General features: G+C 43.1%; 1 long non-coding RNA gene across 1 annotated transcript; it reads right to left on the bottom strand.

Annotated features, from left to right (window-relative positions):
- Positions 1-3,533: 3,533 nt before the first annotated feature.
- LOC126073659 (uncharacterized) lies at positions 3,534-18,165 on the bottom strand. The gene is made up of 3 exons (XR_007516822.1): positions 16,318-18,165; positions 13,629-15,057; positions 3,534-4,745 (listed from the first exon to the last, which is right to left on the bottom strand). It is a non-coding gene; the product is annotated as an uncharacterized LOC126073659 (long non-coding RNA).
- Between the last annotated feature and the right edge of the window lie 1,016 nt (positions 18,166-19,181).

The raw sequence follows: 19,181 nt of genomic DNA, 5'->3' as shown, positions 1-19,181 counted from the left end.
GATCTGAGGTAGCTTCTACCTAGTCAGCCATCTTGGCCCCGCCTCCTGACACTCTCATCTTCATTGTTGTTTTTTTGCTGCTATATTTCTCTGCCATGGACATTGCTTTTTCCCTTTATTGGAACAATCTATTTCCTCTTATTGGAACAACTTATACTAGATATACCCATGGCTCACACTTCTGTTCATTCATCCCTCTGCCCAAAATGTCACTGTGGAAGAACCTCTCTAAACAATCTTCTCTCAAGTACACCTCATGGGTATCACTATCAGGTCTCCTCCCTGCCCTCTGCAGCACTCTCATTTCTCCTACTTAAGGACAAGGAGTCTGTTTAGTCACCACTACCTGTATCTCCAGTGTGTAGAATATTGCCTAGGACATAATAGGCAAACAGAAAACATTTGTGAATCAGTTAAGTAATCTCTCCCTGTATATTGAGCTGAAGACATTCTTTTCCCCATTTTACAGAGAAGGACATGATACCTGAGGTAGTTGAAGTAACTTCTTAGGTTCACACAAGCTAGGATGTTGTTGAAATGGCTTTAAAACCACTGAAATAGTTCTTTAATATATCCAATCCAAAAGACACATCTCAAGCAAGACTGAATTGAGTGATGGGAAAGCCTGAATCTAAGACTTCAATTCATCTGATGGACATTCGTCTGATGTAGTTGAAGGAAGAGTGTAAAAATGCAAAATGAAAACAAAAGCAATGTAGGCTCAACCACGAAACATGTACTTTATTGAAGAAGCAGAAACAGGATAAACGCATTGTAGGATAGAGATCACTGCCTAAATTAGATAACAGATACCAAAGCGAAATCAGGCAAGGCTTCAGTACAAGAATGTAGACCTTGAACCGGTTCCTCATTTTCCAGTAACATGGTATCAACTTTAGGATCTAAGCCTTTTCTCCATCAGCTCCTGTCTCAGAAGGAAGGTTAGGGAAGATGTAGTCTGTCACCATGGCTGAGGGAGGAGGATGGAGTCCAGAGACTGGGAAGAGCCACTGGATTGCATCATTTCATGATTCTGATGAATTCTGGTGTTGTTACTTGAATTTGGGTACACACTTCTGCTGGCAGGTTTGGCATGGCAACACAGGAGGGCATTTCTGCTGGCATGGCAGAGGAGGGCAACACACAGGTGGGCATGGTGGAGGAAGGCAACACACAGGTGGGCATTTCTCAGGGCACTTAGGTGGGCACACCACGGGAGATTTCAGGCAGGGCTGCTTGCACTGCTGCTGATAGTAAGACATCTTTCCGGAGTCTCTGGGAATCCGAAAAATAAGCGCATGACAGTGTTTACTCTAGTGACACTCTTGTAGGCTAAGCAAATCAGTATCCTTTAAATGAGTTCAGTGAATACTCATCTAGTCCCCAACAAAATCTTCATAACTCTGTAGCTTTTCCCTCTTCCCTCTTAGCATCATTTCCTGCTATAGATTGAATTGTGTTTCCCAAAAATATGTGTTGGAACTGTCGCCCCTATCCCTATGGTGAAAACCCTGGTGGCATAGTGCATAAGAGCTACAGCCACTAACCCAAAGATGGGCAATTCAAATCCACAGGGGCTCCTTGCAAACTCTGTGGGGCAATTCCTTTCTGTTCTATTTGTCGCTGGAAGTCAGGATCCACTCAACTGCTACTGGTTATACCTATGTTTGTAATTCTATTTAGAAATAGTTTTCTTTGTCATCTTAATCAAAACATACCTGAGTAAAGTGGCTTCCAAATCTAATCACTTCTGATTCATAAAAAAGATCAGATTAGACACAAAGATGCATACACAGGGGAAGACAGGTCTCACTTGAGGATCATCTGTAAGTCAAACAACCAAGGAACACCCAGGCCTACAAACAAGGAAGGAATCAAAAGGGCCGAGACCCTGACTTGGACTCTTAGCCTCCAGAACTGCGAGAATATAAATTCCTGTTCTTTAAAGCTACCTATATTTGTGGTATTTCTCTCATGGCAGACCAGGAAACTAAGACACTTCCCATCATCTCTTATTCTTTTTTGGCCTTTTTCTCACTCTACCATTTCTTAAAACACAAACATATCCTATATTGAGGTAGCACTACATAGGGCTGAACTTCAATGTTATCTAGAGAAAGAATACCCGACTTGCTAAACTTCTGAGCAATCCCAAAACAGATTGCTACCAACATCATCTGCCATGAAACCCTGACTGAAAGTCTAACTGATCTTGCCACGGGTTCTTTGGGAAAAACTGTAAATGTTCAAATGAAATTCTAAGGGCTAGTACCCAGAGAAGCAAATCTTTCTAAACAAACAGAAATGTGGGACAGGACTTCATTTCTTATTTCTTATTCTTCTTCCTATAAGACTGTCCCTTTAACTTCATTCACCAAAGAGAAGCTAAAATATCACATAATTACACCTGCCCTCCACAAAATTCATCGTCTAGATTTCCACAAATCTTAAGCATTATTTTCTAAAACAAAAGCCCTTTCTACCATCAGTTAAAATCCTTAAACTACCCAATTGCCCAAAAATGCCCTGCAAGTATTGCACTCACCACGGTCTCAAAGCCGGTGCCCAAATGAGTGTCAGTAGGATGGCAGCAGGATGGTAGAGTGTCCTTTTATAAGGGCTAACAAACCATTTGCAAGGGGAAGCAGAACGATGCAGTGATTTCTCAACCAAAATGCCATCTGCATGCAATTCCAAAAATGACTTACCACACTCATGCTGATTATCACAAAACTTCCTCGTCCACCATCCTCCTCACCTGGGCAACTGCCCAGTGATTCACCTGAGACTTTGTCTTAGAAGATGGAGCCAGTGTCACGTGGCATGTGAGGAATATGGGAGTTCTCCTACTGCAAGTTTGTAGAGTGATTGTCTTCCCACAAATGCCCAAACCCCAGGTTCCTTGTATATAAAATTTGCCTCCCTGTTCATCCTCCTCCCCAGCATCCAGTTTTTTACCTGGGATGCAAAAACTGTACTTTACCAAGTCCGATCTGAACACGTTTACTCCTCACCAAAAATTTTTATTTTTAATACATTTCACCCTCTTCGACGGCCTTTAGTTATTAGGCTTCATTCTTGATCACTAATAGGCTTTAACAAGACCAGTATCATCTTTCAGATATCTAGGCCATTAGAGTCACACGCTGGGCTTTTCCACATGCCTCCATGTAGGGCAGATTTACATACTGACCTGTATCTATGGCCCTTATGACCATTAACTTGTTCTGGTCTGTCAGAAACCCAAATTCTTTTTCTCCCATTTTCTTAAAACAACAGTTCAAAATCTGGGTTGCATCCACTTAGAAGCTTTTGCATTCATACTTCCAAAATTCTTGGCTCTTATGTCCCCAACATAATTCAATCCAGGTGTTTTCCTCTCTGCTATTCAATGTTTAAGTAGTGTTCAGTGTTACACGCCATGAATTTGTTAACCTCCCTAAAGCCTATTTTCATCAGCACTAAGTAACAAATGGTAATAATATCACCTCAAAAGATTGGTATAAAAAACTAAATGAGAATATGTACCTAGATACTTAGCATAATACACATTACATACTGACTTCTAAAGGATTATTGCCAAGGTATAAAAATAATTATCCATAATAATTAACCAGCAGTCACACAAATGTTCAGATACATCTTCAGATAAACTGTGAGGCATTGACAGGTTTTAAAGCAGTTTAGAAGGCACACAATTAAAAGCATCCTCAATATGTATACATTCTTTCCAGTGAGAATACACCTCCCAGATTTCCTGTAGGGGCATTCAATGCCTATGCCTTTCTCTGAAAGACCTTCAATACAACGATTACTGTAGTTCTCAACTGGAGTATGTTAGTGGACTAGAAAAATAAAATATTTTCTTTTGACTGTATATGAGAGGAATTCCTTAAGAACAAGCGTAACTTAGCCTGGCAAATTGAAAATGAAAACACAGAGCTCTTTTTTCTCTCATGATATCCAGGAAAGGACAGCATGGGGCAGCTGTTTCTCCATAGCACTACCAGACACAGAACTAATTTCAACGGGCTACTAAACTTCTTTACAATTAGGAAAGTGACTGTTTTCAGAGGTGCCAGAAGGAACAGGGATGTCTTTGGAACATGTGAGGGACTCATACAACATGCTATTTCATATAAAAATTCTAGGAATTAGAAGCGGCATGTGCTCTGGATATAGGAAATAATTCAGGAATATGAGACATAAAACAGATTTATCAGCTTTAGACTTGCTTGCCTTGCCTCCTTTGGGGTTCCTAATTCAGGCATTAATATTGGATTCCAAAGTCATCTGATAAGTCATTGGGTTTATAAATAAAGTATGGTGGAATTCAGGGGGTGGGGGGTTGATTTCCTTAAGAAAAGAATTACTAATGAACATTTACAACCCTAGAGACAAAAATGATTATCTCTGGTTATACAAAGCAAAGAATCAAAGGGAAGATTGTTCATTCCTATCAAAAATGTGAGCGCCTGAAGCATTTGTAGAAATTAAATCTTTGCAAATCATGTACTAGTTACACAAAGGTTGCTGGCAGCTCTCCAATAAACTTGTTCTTCTTACTTGCCAGTCGAGTCCATTCCAAGTGATGGTGACCCATGTGTGCACAGTAGAGTTCTTCCTTTAACAGGTAGATTGCAAGGCCTGTCTTCCAAGATGCCTCTTCCTGTGTTTGAACCACAAACCTTTCAGGTCAGTAGTGCCACACAAACTTTTTGTACCACTCATGGACTTCATGACACCTAACAAAATTAATAATACATACTTAATACTATTTAACAGTGGAATGACTTCAAATTTCTTCATTTTTCTCAAAATCAATTACCTACAATACTTTTTCTATCTCATATCTCTCTTTAAATCTAGAACAGTGTCCAATACCATCCTCTTTATTTTCCTGATATTTGGTTGTTGGTAAGATCAGACCAGTTTTCTCCCTAATATCCCACCTTCTGGATTTGTTTCATTGGTTAATTTGGTGTTACTTAATTTGTTCTTCTATTTTCCCCTGTAAATTGGAATGTAGACCTAAACTGCAAATCACACTAAGTGAAAGAAGCCAGTTCCAAAACACTATATAATGTAGAGTTCCATTTATACAACATTGTGGAAGATGCAAAACTCTAGGGACAGAAAACTAAACACAGTATGCTAGGGACTGGGACCAGGTGGAGAAAGGCTGCGTAAAAGAAATAGAGAAATTTGAAATTACACCTTAATAAAAATTTATATCTAAACATAAGACTAAAGTTTCATGGGACTATAACATGCTTAAGGACTAAAAGACTTATTATTGCCAAAATGTCAACTTTGCTCAAGCTAGTCATAGCATAGGTGTCTTAAGGAGATCAATACTGAACTTTGAAAACAAGACGTAGCAATCTGACTTCAGTCCCACAAGTCTACTAAAAATAATCCTTCTAAGTTCTACTGTATATTTCACAATGTCAACCAATCCCTCTTTCTTTAAACTCTCTACTTGTTGTTTTTCGTGACATCTATTTTCCTGATTTTCCTAAACCTGTGCCTGCTCTTTGTTCCCCAAGGTTTGAACTTCTTTCTCCAAATGTGAAATGGTTCCCTGGCCCACGACTCTTACCACTTTATGCATTCTCTGGTTAAGATCTCAGCCACTCTTTAAATTTAACAGCCACAAGTCTGTCATTACCTCCTACATCTCCATTTGCATTCCAGAATCCACTTCAGATATAAGAATACCTTTGCCTGCTGAAATCTCTATCCCTATGTCCTCCAACTATCAACTGATTTTCTTTCCTATAAATGAGAAACACCTCCAGTATGCTCTACCATGTACACCTCCAAAAACTCAATAACTTCACTTATTTTGACTCTTTTTTCCCCTACTATGCTCCACTTCTCCAGTCAAATATCTAGTCTGCCAGTTTGGCATCACAAACATTTCCGAAATTCATTTCATCCTTTCTATGCTAACTAGCCCGGCCCTAGTTCAGGCCATCCTCGTCTCTTGCCCAGATTATTACCATAGCTTCCTAACTTCTCTCTCTTTCCCAGTCTTATTTTATTCAAAACCAGCTTCCGCATTGCAGTCAGAGTGACCCATTAAAAGTCAAATCTATGTCACTTGCATGCTTAAAGTGTCAGGTCCATTATACAGCCCTTCCTTCCCCTCTAGCTTCATTCTTTGTTACTCCATGCCTTGAACACTATACTGTTGTAATATCAAGATCCTTGTAATTTTTCTCACAGGCCATTTTTTTTTTCCTTCTGCTCAGTGCATTTGTTCACTATACCTCTGATACATCTTCTTCATGCTACTTTTACCTGTCTTATGCCGACACTGGATCCCTGGTGGTGCAGTGTTCAAGAGCTCAGCTACCAGTCAAAAGGTCAGCAGTTCAAATCCACTGCCACTCCCTGGGAATCCTATAGGGCAGTTCTACTCTGTCCTATAGTTGAATATGCACAGGAAGACTGGCACAACATGGTGGCATCAAGAGAGTGAAGCACAGTGAGTGTTGTTTTGTGTTCAAATATGACTGACAACCGGCAGACAAACAATTTCATGGAAGAGACCGTGTCCTGAAAAATGGAATGTGGTGAGTTATAATTTCCAAAGAGGAGACCACCTATGCCAAGGGCCCATGATTTCCCAGATATCTAGTCTTTCCACTATGTTAGCCTTCCCAAAAACATGCATCCACCTGTAGCAATCAGAAGTATAAGTAGCAGGATTAGATTTACTCCTACATAAACATCTCCTCCCCTCTCCTTGATGTAAATCTTATGGAAATTCTTTTTGTTTCCATCAATCAAGTTGATCCAAGATAAAAATAATTGGGCTCTCTGAGGACAGGAGAAACTTAAAGAAGACCCAAGTCTCTTCTTTCCTAGTCAGGCATGCCCAGGGCTTCACATGACACAATTTCTAACCCCTTTCCTGCCTTTTCTTCCTCCTTGCACCTATATGCTGAGTGGTCTGGTAGGGCAGATGTGAGAACCATTGTTAAAGTGTGTCTGACCACCAGATTTCCATGGATAGACTCAGAGAGAACTGGTTTTTGTCCAGCCTGATACCATATAGACTCCTGTGGTTGTAGTGTTAGTTGTGGTTATGGTTGAGGGAATGGAAGGTTTTTAGTCATTGAGAGTGAAGAGGGTATTGAATGCATATGAGCCTTTTCTCTCAGGGTACTTAAGTTAGTCATCTAGGCTTCTGATGTTTAACTGAAAATGAGCACATATGAGAAGCTTCTTTCATCAGTCCTTCTGGTGTTGTTGCTGTTGTTGTTCTCTTAGTCCCAGGAAATATTCCTAATAGCAACAGCAAGACAAACGGCCCCCTCTCTCTCCTCTTTCATACCTAAGCCCTGACCCTGCCCCCTCAAGTGAACAGAACTGGCACTTTCCAATAAAGGAAAGTAACATATTTGCTATCTTCCTCCTTACAATCTTCAGCTCATGGGCCTGAAGACCCGCAGAATAGATATGTCATTTCAGTCATCACTCATCCCCATGGTAGCCCACAATACCAATGTTTATAAAAACAAAGATGGATTCTGGATCTGATAAATAGCAGTCCTCCTCAAAATCCCCCTGGGCACTGAGCACCATCAGCACAAAGACATGAAATATTTTGATGTGCTCAGCGCTGTAAGTTCAGTGTGCTGGACCCTGGCCTGAAAGGGACAAAATTCAGGGGAGGAAGCTAGACAGGTAGGCATCAATCAGACCATAAAGGACCTTACATGTCATGCTAAGATATTTGGCCTTTATTTTGTAGGAGACACAAAGCCAGAGAAAGATTTTAATCAGGGAGAGTGAAATCTGTGATTATGAGAGCTTACTTTAATCATAGTGTGTACAAACGAGAAGGTGGGGCTGGAGGCAGAAGGAGTTTATTGGGCTAACATCAAAATCCAGCTGAGAACTGACAAAGATCAACAAAGGCAGAATAAGTAGGAATGGGAAGAATAGATCAGAGTCCAGGACCATGGAATATCTAGTAAAATTGGACACTGACACAATCTATTTTGACTCTACCACCACTACTACACAGGTCTCAGAACGTATAGGAGATATTCACTGCCGTCAATTTCATTCCAACTCATATGGGCACCATAGGACAGAGTAGATCTACGCTTGAGGTTAGATTCTCACTCATAGCAGCACCATAGGACATATTAGAACTGTCCTTGAGTTTTCCAAGTCTGCAATCTTTATGGCTGCAGACTGCCCTTTCTCCTACAGAGGGGCTGGTGGGTTAGAACTACCCACCTTTTGATTAGCAGCCCAGCACCTAATCACTTCACCACCAGGCCTGCTTATATGAGATATATGGAACCTTAATGACTGTGGCATGCCATATTACAGCCAGTGCTGTGAAAGAAAAACAAGTGAGCATCTCTTATGGAAAGAGAAAAGAGAAACCCTGAACTATGTAGGATAAATCTGAAAATTACAGGAAGTTATTTGGATATTCAAACCATGTGATTTGGTTTTACAACTGTTAACAATGAGAGATTGAGAGTGGACTTTGGCAGCTACTGTGCTACTAAAAGTACAATTTATTACCCTTAGACGACAGAAATTGAAAATACAAGATCTGAATCATGCCGCCTACTCAACACATCATTTTTGGGGTTTACTATTCGTCAGGCACTTGTTCAGATACTGGACTTGGCAATGGAGGAAAAGAAAAGAAAGATTCCTGTCCTCAGGGATCATATGTTCTCATGGCAGATATATGCCAAAATAATATAAAGTGACAAATAAATAAAATAATTTACAAATTATAGTAATGTTTTTCCTATTTTACCTATTGCATTGTCATGAGGACCAAGAACTCTTTATTCCCTCTACCATAATATTATTAAAAAAATATTTTAGAAGATTCAACAAAAATTACATCCTAACCAATTGTTGTTTGCTGAGGATGATATATAGATTTTAAAATGATATTGGCCTAATGTTTCCCAGGACGTATTAAACACAATACTCCAAGTTGACCACAAATGCTTCCATGATCCTATGAGTAAAGGAAAAGCTATATTCCAAATCACCATCTTGTATCTCTGAGCAATGACTTGGGAAAGGAGGAATCTGCTTTACACTTCAACAAATAATATTACTAGGACACATTATCTGACATAACAATTAACATCCACCCAAAAGAGTTGACTTCTCCCACCTACTGGGAAACCAGAGTGTTAGCCTGTTAAATGGTCACCATGAGTACTGTTGGAAATGTTCAGGTTCACAGGAGGACCCCTTAGTTGAAAGGACTCAATGCAGTGTCTGGGCTGTATTGCTGTTGTTGTTGTTAGGTGCCATTGAATTGGTTCCGACTCAAAGTGACCCATGCACAACAGAACGAAACACTGCCCGGTCCTGCGCCATCCTTACAATTGTTTTTATGCTTAAGCTCACTGTTAAAGCCACTGTGTCAATACACCTCGTTGAGGGTCTTCCTCTTTTCCACTGACCCAGTACTCTGCCAAGCCTGACGTGCTTCTCCAGGGACTGATCCCTCCTGACAACATGTCCAAAGTATGTAAGACGCAGTCTCGCCATCCTTGCCTCTAAGGAGCATTCTGGTTGCACTTCTTCCAAGACAGATTTGTTCCTTCTTTTGGCAGTCCATGGTATATTCAATATTCTTCTCCAGCACCACAATTCAAATTCGTCAACTCTTCTTCGGTCTTCCTCATTCATTGTCCAGCTTTCACATGCATATGATGTGATTGAAAATACCATGGCTTGGGTGAGGCGCACCTTAGTCTTCAGGATGACATCTTTGCTCTTCAACACTTTCAAGAGCTCCTTTGCAGCAGATTTGCCCAAACCAATCTGTCTTCTGATTTCTTGACTGCTGCAAGTAAAATGAAATCCCTGACAACTTCAATCCTTTCTCTGTTTATCATGATGTTGCTCATTGGTCCAGTTGTGTGGATTTTTGTTTTCTTTATGTTGAGGTGCGATCCATATTGGAGGCTGTGGTCTTTGATCTTCATTAATAAGTGCTTCAAGTCCTCTTCACCTTCAGCAAGCAAAGTCGTGTCATCTGCATAACACAGGTTGTTAATGAGTCTTCCTCCAAACCTGATGCCCCGTTCTTCTTCATATAGTCCAGCTTCTCGGATTATTTGTTCAGCATACAGATTAAATAGGTATGGTGAAAGAATGCAACTCTGACCCACACCTTTCCTGAGTTTAAACTAATCAGTATGCCCTTTTTCTGTCCGAACAACTGCCTCTTCATCTACGCAAAGGTTCCTCATGGGTACAATTAAGTGCTCTGGAATTCCCATTCTTCACAAAGTTCTCCATAATTTGTTATGATCCACAAAGAGAAATGCCTTTGAATAGTCAATAAAACACAGGTCAACATCCTTCTGGTATTCTCTGCTTTCAGCCAGGATCCACCTGACATCAGCAATGATATCCCTGTTTCCACGTCCTCTTCTGAAACCAGCCTGAATTTCTGGCAGTTCCCTGTCGATATCCTGCTGCAGCCTCGTCTGAATGATCTTCAGCAAAATTTTGCTTGCGTGTGCTGTTAATGATATTGTTCTATAATTTCCACATTTGGTTGGATCACCTTTCTTGGGAATCGGCATAAATATGGAACTCTTCCAGTCAGTTAGCCAGGAAGCTGACTTCCATATTTCTTGGCGTAGATGAGCGAGCACCTCTAGCACTGCATCTGTTTGCTGAAACATCTCAATTGATATTCCATCAATTCCTGGAGCCTTCTTTTCTGCCAGTGCCTTCAGAGCAGCTTGGACTTCTTCCTTCAGTACCATCGGTTTCCGATCATATGCCACCTCTTGAAATGGTTGAATATCTACTAATTCTTTTTGGTAAACTGACTGTGTATTCCTTCCATCTTCTTTTGATGCTCCCTGCGTCGTTTAATATTTTCCCCATGGAATCCTTCACTATTGCAACTCGAGGCTTGATTTTTTTCTTCAGTTCTTTTAGCTTGAGAAACACTGAGCGTGTTCTTCCCTTTTGGTTTTCCATCTCCAGCTCTTTGCACATGTCATTATAATACTTTATTTTGTCTTCTCGAGAGGCCCTTTGAAATCTTCTGTTCAGTCCTTTTACTTCATCAATTCTTCCTTTTCCTTTAGCTGACCGATGCTCAAGAACAAGTTTCAGAGTCTCCTCTGATATCCTTCTTGGTCTTTTCTTTCTTTCCTGTCTTTTCAGTCACTTCTTGCTTTCTTCATGGATCATGTCCTTCATGTCATTCTACAACTCGTCTGGTCTTTGGTCACTATAGTGTTCAATGTGTCAAATCTGTTCCTGAGCTGGTGTCTGAATTCAGGTGGGATATATTCAAGGTCATATTTTGGCTGTCATGGACTTGCTCTGATTTTCTTCAGTTTCAGCGTGAACTTCCATAGGAGCAATTGATGGTCTGTTTTACAGTCGGCCCCTGGCCTTGTTGTGACTGATGATATTGAGCTTTTCCATCATCTCTTTCCACAGATGTAGTCAATTTGTTTTCTGTGTATTCCATCTGGCGAGGCCCATGTGTATAGTCACCGTTTATGTTGGTGAAGAAGGTATTTGCAATGAAGAAGTCGTTGGTCTTGCAAAATTCTATCATTCGATCTCCAGCATTGTTTCTATCACCAAGGCCATATTTTCCAACTACTGGACCTTCTTCTTTTCCAACTTTCGCATCCCAATCGCTAGCAATTATCAATGTATCTTGATTGCATGTTCCATCGATTTCAGACTGCAGCAGTGGATAAAATCTTCTATTTCTTCATCTTTGGCCCTAGTGGTTTGGTGCATAAATTTGAATAATAGTCATATTAACTTTTCTTCCTTGTAGGCATATGCATATTATCCTATCACTGACAGCATTGTACTTCAGGATAAGTCTTGAAATGTTCTTTTTGATGATGAATGCAACACTGATCATCTTCAAGTCGTCATTACCAGCATAGTAAACGATATGATTGCCCGATTCGAAATGGCCAATACTAGTCCATTTCAACTCACTAATGCCTAGGATATTGATGTTTATGCATTCTGTTTCATTTTTGATGATTTCCAAATTTCCTAGTTTCATACTTCTTACATTCCAGCTTCCGATCATTAATGGATGTATGCAGCCACATCAGCAAATGAAGGTCCCGAAAGCTTTAATCCATCCATGTCATTAAGGTCAACTCTACTTTGAGGAGGCAGCACTTCCCTAGTCATCATTTGAGTGCCTGCCAACCTGGGGAGCTCATCTTCCAGTGCTATATCAATGTTCTGCTACTATTCATAAGGTTTTCACTGGCTAATGCTTTTCAGAAGTAGACTGCCTGGTCCTTCTTCCTAGTCTGTCTTAGTCTGGAAGCTCAGCTGAAAACTGTCCTCCATGGGTGACCCTGCTGGTACCTGAATACCGATGGCATAGCTTCCAGCATCACAGCAACACACAAGCCCCCACAGTACGACAAACTGACAAACTGACAGATAATGCTGTAGCATTATCTACTTTGAAAAGGCAATGTGGGAATTGCTGTCTCCAAGCTTCACTGCAGTTGTGCCTTGACAGAGCTGCTCCTTCATGCTATATCACACAAGAGTACATGAGAAATTTAGTACAGCAGAGAGCTTCCTTTCTAGAACAAGAGAGGCATGGGTATCAATCAGGGCAGATTAACCACTAAGCGAGGTACATGTGAGCTTAACTGTGTTTACTTACTAATCTGTGGTGCACAGTTTCACCTGTTTTTCACCACAGAACAGATGAAATTATGCACCACAGAATAATAAGCACAAGTAAGCCTAAGGATACTTTGCTTATTGGGTAATCTGTACCTAGTATGAATCCTATGGCTACTATTTATTAATCATGTGACTCTTAAGGAAGCTATTGAAACTTTCCGAGCCTCACTGTCCTTCCTTATCTATAAAATTGAGTAATAATGCTACCTTCTTCACAATGGGAATTAATTAAGTCAGTGAGTATAAAGTGCTTAGTACACTTGCTATGTTTGAGGCCATTTTTGCAGCTACTGTGTCAGTCCATTGCATTGAGGACCTTCCTCTTTTTCCCTGACCCTCTTGTTGGCCGACAGCCCCAGCAAGGAAAGACCCTCACTGTGCGTCTTGGCAGGTAATCCGAAGAACTGACACACAGCCCTTTCCAGATTCATACATTAAGGGGAAATTACCGACAAGGGCAAGCAGCTGTTCTCCAGTGGCGGACGGCTGGAGTATTTTCTGCAACCACCTGACAATGGACCCAAGCTTATATACCATTCCACCTCAGACCACGGCTCACTGTTTTTCCTCTCATGTCCTTGGGCAGTGAGTGTTCCCAGGGACTTCACATCCGGGTCCAGATGTTTTCCTTCTTGTTGCTAAGGCATTCTTCAGCCTTGGCTGTTGGCCCAGTCATGCCATTCCCAGCCTTTTACCGAAGCCCCAGTCCATCTCGAATTCAATCCCAGGATGCTTTGGGGAAGACCAAAGCTGATTCCATTAAAGGGGGGGTGTATAAGCTGAATAGCATTACCCTACAATCCACCCGTGTATACCCTCCCAATGTCCTTACAATCTTACCGCCCCCTCTTCCGCAATAGCCCTCGGACTTGGGAAGCAGAGGAACATTGCAAAACCAGACCACGTACTTAGTATAACCAGCAACACAGGAGATGACATAGTAATACGAGTCCCAATATCATTCAGAAGCCTATCCGCCAGGCAGACAGGAGGGATTGCAGGCAGCTGGAGACAGGGTTAGTCGCATCATGTTTGATAGAAGGGATGTGTTGCTGCAAGTCCTGCAGAGCCAAAGACACAATTTACAGGCATCAGAGGTATACATGCAACATTCAGTTTTCATTGTGGCACAGGTGCCAAACTGGGTGGTGGTCAGGATGTCAGTGTCCATCCTACTCTGAAAAATGACCTTCTGTATTTGTTGAGTCTCCCCATTCAGAAGGATGATAGCCCACCTGGTGTTGTTAAGCGCAGCTGTGGCAAGTCTGGCTAGTGCCCCTACATGCCACTCCACATGTGGAGTGGTGGCCTGGGGCGAGAACTGGGACAAATGGCAAAACTACCATGATGTGCGGTGGTATCTGTGCTGGGCTGTTAGAGTTTACTAATTGCTGGGAACACTGGGGAGGGTGGTGTAAACATTAGTAGCTAGGTACAGCCACCCCCAGGTGTAGTGCTCCACCCAGGTGTAGGGCAGTTACGGCCCCCCATGCAAGCCAGATATCCAAAGACACTCCTTAGGCAATGGGTATGCCCCTGCCCGTAGGCTTTCCTTTTGCTTCCTTAAGCACCTATTGGCAACAACTAGCGGGATTCTAGCACACTGTTGTCGGGGTTCCAAACCACCATCCTGCGGGGAAAAGAGGTCTTAGTCCTCTTCCGATGCTCCTAGCAAAGGGGAACTTGACCCTTTATAACAACTTGCTTCCACTTGCAGTAGGGTATAAAACACTGCTCATGACTTTCTCCAGCATGCTGTGCCTGTCTTTTGCTCCTCACCACAACTGAGACCAAAATCCCATTGGCAGTCTCTTCTTGCTTTGCCGATGCCACAGGCCCTACCCGTACCTGTCGGGGTAACAGGCTATGTCCAACTGGCACGGCTGACCTTGTATTAACACTCCTAAAGCCTTTTTTTGTTTTACAGTGAACTTTACCTGCTGGAAGGCCTCCTCTTCCTTTGTCTCTCAGTCCCACACTGCTCCTTTTTTCACAGTCTCTGTCTCTTTTCTTATACCCTCACTTTCTAGAAATCTCCCCAAATTTGTTCTTCCTTCCTTTCTTCAGTAACCTATATAGGGGACATAGGGTGTGGGCTACATGGGATATGAAGGGGTGCTAGTACTCCAGGAGCCTGGCAATTGCTTGCAGATGCTTCACAGTTTCTGCGCAGGGGTAGACTTGGGCTTTATCTATCACTGGTTCAGGCATCACTTGCGTCTTACCCAACCAGGTAACACCCAAGTATTTGACCAGCAAACCAGGCCTCTGCGGTTTTCCGTCATTCACTGTCCATCCCCACGACTGAAGGTGCGTGACTACCTCACAAGCTACAGCCTATAAAGAAGCAAATGAGTCAGAGGTCAGCATGACATCATCAATATAGTGGAATATGGCCACCTAGCAGAGGGACTCCACCGCTTTAGACCAGTGGCAAGCATGCGGCAGTGTATGGTGGGACTATGCAGTTACCCTTTTGGGAGCATTGTGAAAGTCTACTGTCTCACCTACCAACTGAAGGCAGACTGGTTCTGGCTGTCTGAGTGTAGAGGGATGCTAAAGAAAGAATTAACCAAGTCGAGCACAAAGTGGTAAGTGCCCAGTGAGTCCCCTTTTGTCCCAACAGCTGTGTGATATTGGGTATAGCTGCAAACAAGGGAGAGTCACCTTATTCAATTCCCAGTAGTCTACTGTCATTTTCCAGGAAAATCCAGCTTGTGCATTGGCCAGAGAGGACTACTCAAGGGGCTCTAGGCAGGTCTCAGAATCCCCACTGGGTGTAGCTCCTGCATGCCCACAATGATTTCTTGGTGACCACCAGGAAGGCGGTAATGCTTAAGGGCCCTGACCTGAGCTGGGGAGTGCAACTGCACAGGGGACCATTTAGGATTACCTTGTACTACAGCTTTTACGGCTCTCACTTGCAGATGGAACTCACCGGAGGTCTACAGCTCCAGCCTCAACAAAAAATCTCCGCCCAGAATGTATTCCTGTATCAGGGCTAGTTAACTTTGTAGGCCTTTGGAGGTAGCCTTCCAATCTGTAGCACTCGTTAGACTTGGCACGCCCTGACAGCCGCAGCCGCGTACCCATCAATAGCTGTTAGTGGGGGTCCAATGTATGATAATTTCAATGTGTGGCCTCAGTTCCCCTGAGACCCAGCAGAGGGATTCCTACACCTGTGGTGCACTTTGGCCACACCCCTAGTCAAAGGGTGAGGGACACTCCCACCCCTCGGTGGGGGAGGCTTGGGCTTCGCCTCATCTCATGGGCTCCGGTCAGAGCCTTTGGGGATCCCAGATCTTTTGTCAGGAACAATTCTACACCAAAGAAACACATTTGATAGAAGAGACAGTTTGATAGAACATACGGCACAAATAAGAAATGCCCTTGTAGGGAACTGCTGCATTTATATCCCAGACTGCTTTTCTGAGATGGATGGTGAGGCTGGGGTTGTCTTGTGCCTTCCTATCAGCCACTTAAACCTATCCTTTGAAGTTTTCAATTCCCCCTATTTCTTGGGATGATAGTGTGTAGAGTTCATTCAAGATCCAGTGGAAGCCTACGTATAAGATAAAAAGCCCCATTATGATTTACCTGCCGAGAACCCCCTGGCCTGTTGGCTCCGGAATCTCTCCCTGCACAGGGTTAGCCTTGGCCAGGGTCTGGTAGATGGGTCAGCTTTCCTGTGCTATCCTGCATTTTCTGATGACAGTGGCAGCCCACCCATGTAGGCCCAGTCCATGAAGGTGTTTTGAATCGCCATGGACGTTCCTCTGTTATATCCAGAAGGTGGTCGATTGCACATCTCTTTACTCTGGACCAGACAGTGCTTCAGCCTCTGCAGTCAGCTCGTTAAGGCCGGTCTGTTCATTGGCTGTTTCCCACTCTCAGCATAGAGGCTTTTCTGATGACTATCCACACAAGGAACAAAAATTCTCAGGAGCAGAACGGATTTTGTTATTTTTTATTTTTTTTTTGTCCAGATGTTTCATTTCTGTAGGGGCTTGTTTTATACCTCAGTCCGACGGTTTTCAGTGGCCAGATTGAATGGCCAGTCAGTTAGCTATTGCCCATGTCACAGTTCTCTTGTGCCCTCTAAAAATGGCCCTAACTGCAGCAATTCCCATCAGGACTTGGAGGCAAAAGTTTACAAAGGTGTGCATTAATATATCAACTTCACCAGGACATACAGTAAGGGTTTGTAGGGGCCCCAAGGGACTTAGCCATAGTCAGGCTGAGGTAAGTGTCTCAATGATAGTGACCTTCAGACCCAAAGCATACCTCACTGGACTTTAATTGTAACACAAGGCCTTTTCTCCTTGCTGCTGACAAAGAAATCAGGCTTAATCCTCTATTAAGAAATTATCATCCTTAATCATTTCTGAAAGAAGGTCTGGCAAAAGCTGGCAGAGCCCTCACTCATTTGTGGAGCCACATCACCACACCAAGCACAAGCCTGGGTCCAGCCCAGTTTCCTGGTAACCTGGGGGTAGGCCGCCCTCTTTTATTTTCCCCTTACCATTGCAGCTACAGCTAGGTTGCTGTTCAGTTAACTTGGCCGGGGTAGGTATCAGGGAATTCTGAGTTCTCTTCAGGGTCACTCAACACAAGTTATCTTGAAGGGCTTTTTACTCCTTTTTTTTTTTTTTTTTTTTTTCCTTTTTTCCCTGCTGTTTTAACTCTTTCTTTGCCCTGGGTGCTACAGGGTGTTCTCAGGCCAGGGACCTGTTTATCCCCTCCAACTAGCTCCAGTCCCACCCTCTAATGACTGAGCTGGCCAGGCTTCGCTGGTCACCCAGGATTCTCTTACAGAAAATCATATGGGCCAGACCTCCCCACATAGAGGTCGCTGGCCACCTCGGGATTCCCCCCAAAGATGCCTCTTGCTTCCGCAAACGGGACACTAATATTTCAGTGGAGGAGGAATATGCTGCAGGCAAATCCTCCATTTGCAGCTCTGCTTCCAGCTGTCTAATTAGGGCCACAGCGGCAGGCTCTGCATCGGATGCCCCTCTCAATGCTGCCAGTAGAAGCCACCCCACACAAGCTGCCTCAGCAGGGCAATTTGGTTTTTGCTTTGGGGTCTCCCAGTGGCCACGCAACTCCCAGAACCAAAACACAAACAGCCTCCTTTTCTTTCTCCACAAGCAAAGACTCTAGGAACTGCAACGATCCCTTTGGCATTTTCAGGGTGTCCCCATACTCATGCACAGGTCGCCAGGCATCAACAGCCTGGACTAGTGGTCCCAGGGTATGCATCCCTGCCCACCCTGGGGTTTTTCCCAACGTAGCCTACTTTTCCCCACACACGTGGAAAGGCATGGTGTGCCCTTCGGATTCCCGCTGACTATATCACTTGTCCGGGGACAGCCCCAGCAAGAAAAGACCCTCGCTATGTGTCCTGGCAGATAATCCAAAGAACTGAGGACATAGCCCTTTCCAGATTCATACCTTCAGGGAAACTTACTGACATAGGCAATCAGCTGCTTTCTCCAGGGGTGGCTGGCTGGAGTATTTTCTGCAACCACCAAGCAAGAGATCCAATCTTATATACCATTCCAGCTGGGACCAAGGCCCATTGTTTTCTTCCACGTCCTTGGGTGGTCAGTGTTCCCAAGGACTTCACGCCAAGGCCCAGATGTTTTCCTTCTTGTTGCTAAGGTATTCTTCAGCCTTGGCTGCTGGCCCAGTCATGCCCCTCCTGACCTTGTACCTTAGCCCAAGTCCATCCCAAATTCATCCCCAGCATGCTTCAGGGAAGAGCAAAGCTGATTCCATTAGGGAAGGTTTGTGTATAGATGAATATCATTACCCTACAGTCACCATCAGTGCTGTTGGAAAAATTCATATTCACAGGAGGACTCCTTAGATCAGAGGACTAGATGCAGTGCCTAGGCTGCATTGTTGTAGCTTTATGTATTTATAAAAGCCAGTCTGGGAATTGCTGCCTCCAAGCTCCACTGCACTTGTGCCTTGACAGAGCTGCCCCTTCATCCTATATCAGGAGTACATGAGAAGCTTAGTACAGCAGAGCAAGAAAAGCAGGGGCATGAATCAGGGTCAGATAAACCATCACGCTAGGTACACACAGGCTACATTGAGTTTACTTACTAATCTTTCGTGCACAACTTCACCTGTTTTTCAACACAAACTTCGTGGTTAAGTGCTACATCTCCTAACATAAAGGTCATCAGTTTGAATGTACCAGGTGCTTCTTGGAAACTCTATGGGACAGATTTACTCTGTGCCGTAGAGTCACTGAGAATTGGAATAGACTCAACACTTTCTATTTGGATATATGGGTGTAAAGAGAATATATTAAAAAAAAAAGCAACAAAGTGATTACATTAAGAGTCAGGATAGTGGTTACCTATAGTGGTGAAGAAAATGCAGGGTCTTTGGAAGAGTTGTTAATATTCTCTTTCTTGATTTTGGGTGTACTTATATGAGTGCCCAAT

The sequence above is a fragment of the Elephas maximus genome, chromosome 3 (genome assembly GCF_024166365.1).
Source record: "Elephas maximus indicus isolate mEleMax1 chromosome 3, mEleMax1 primary haplotype, whole genome shotgun sequence".
Lineage (NCBI taxonomy): Eukaryota > Metazoa > Chordata > Mammalia > Proboscidea > Elephantidae > Elephas > Elephas maximus.
The sequence above is the reverse complement of the archived record's forward strand: the minus strand, read 5'-3'. Positions and strand labels throughout refer to the sequence as shown.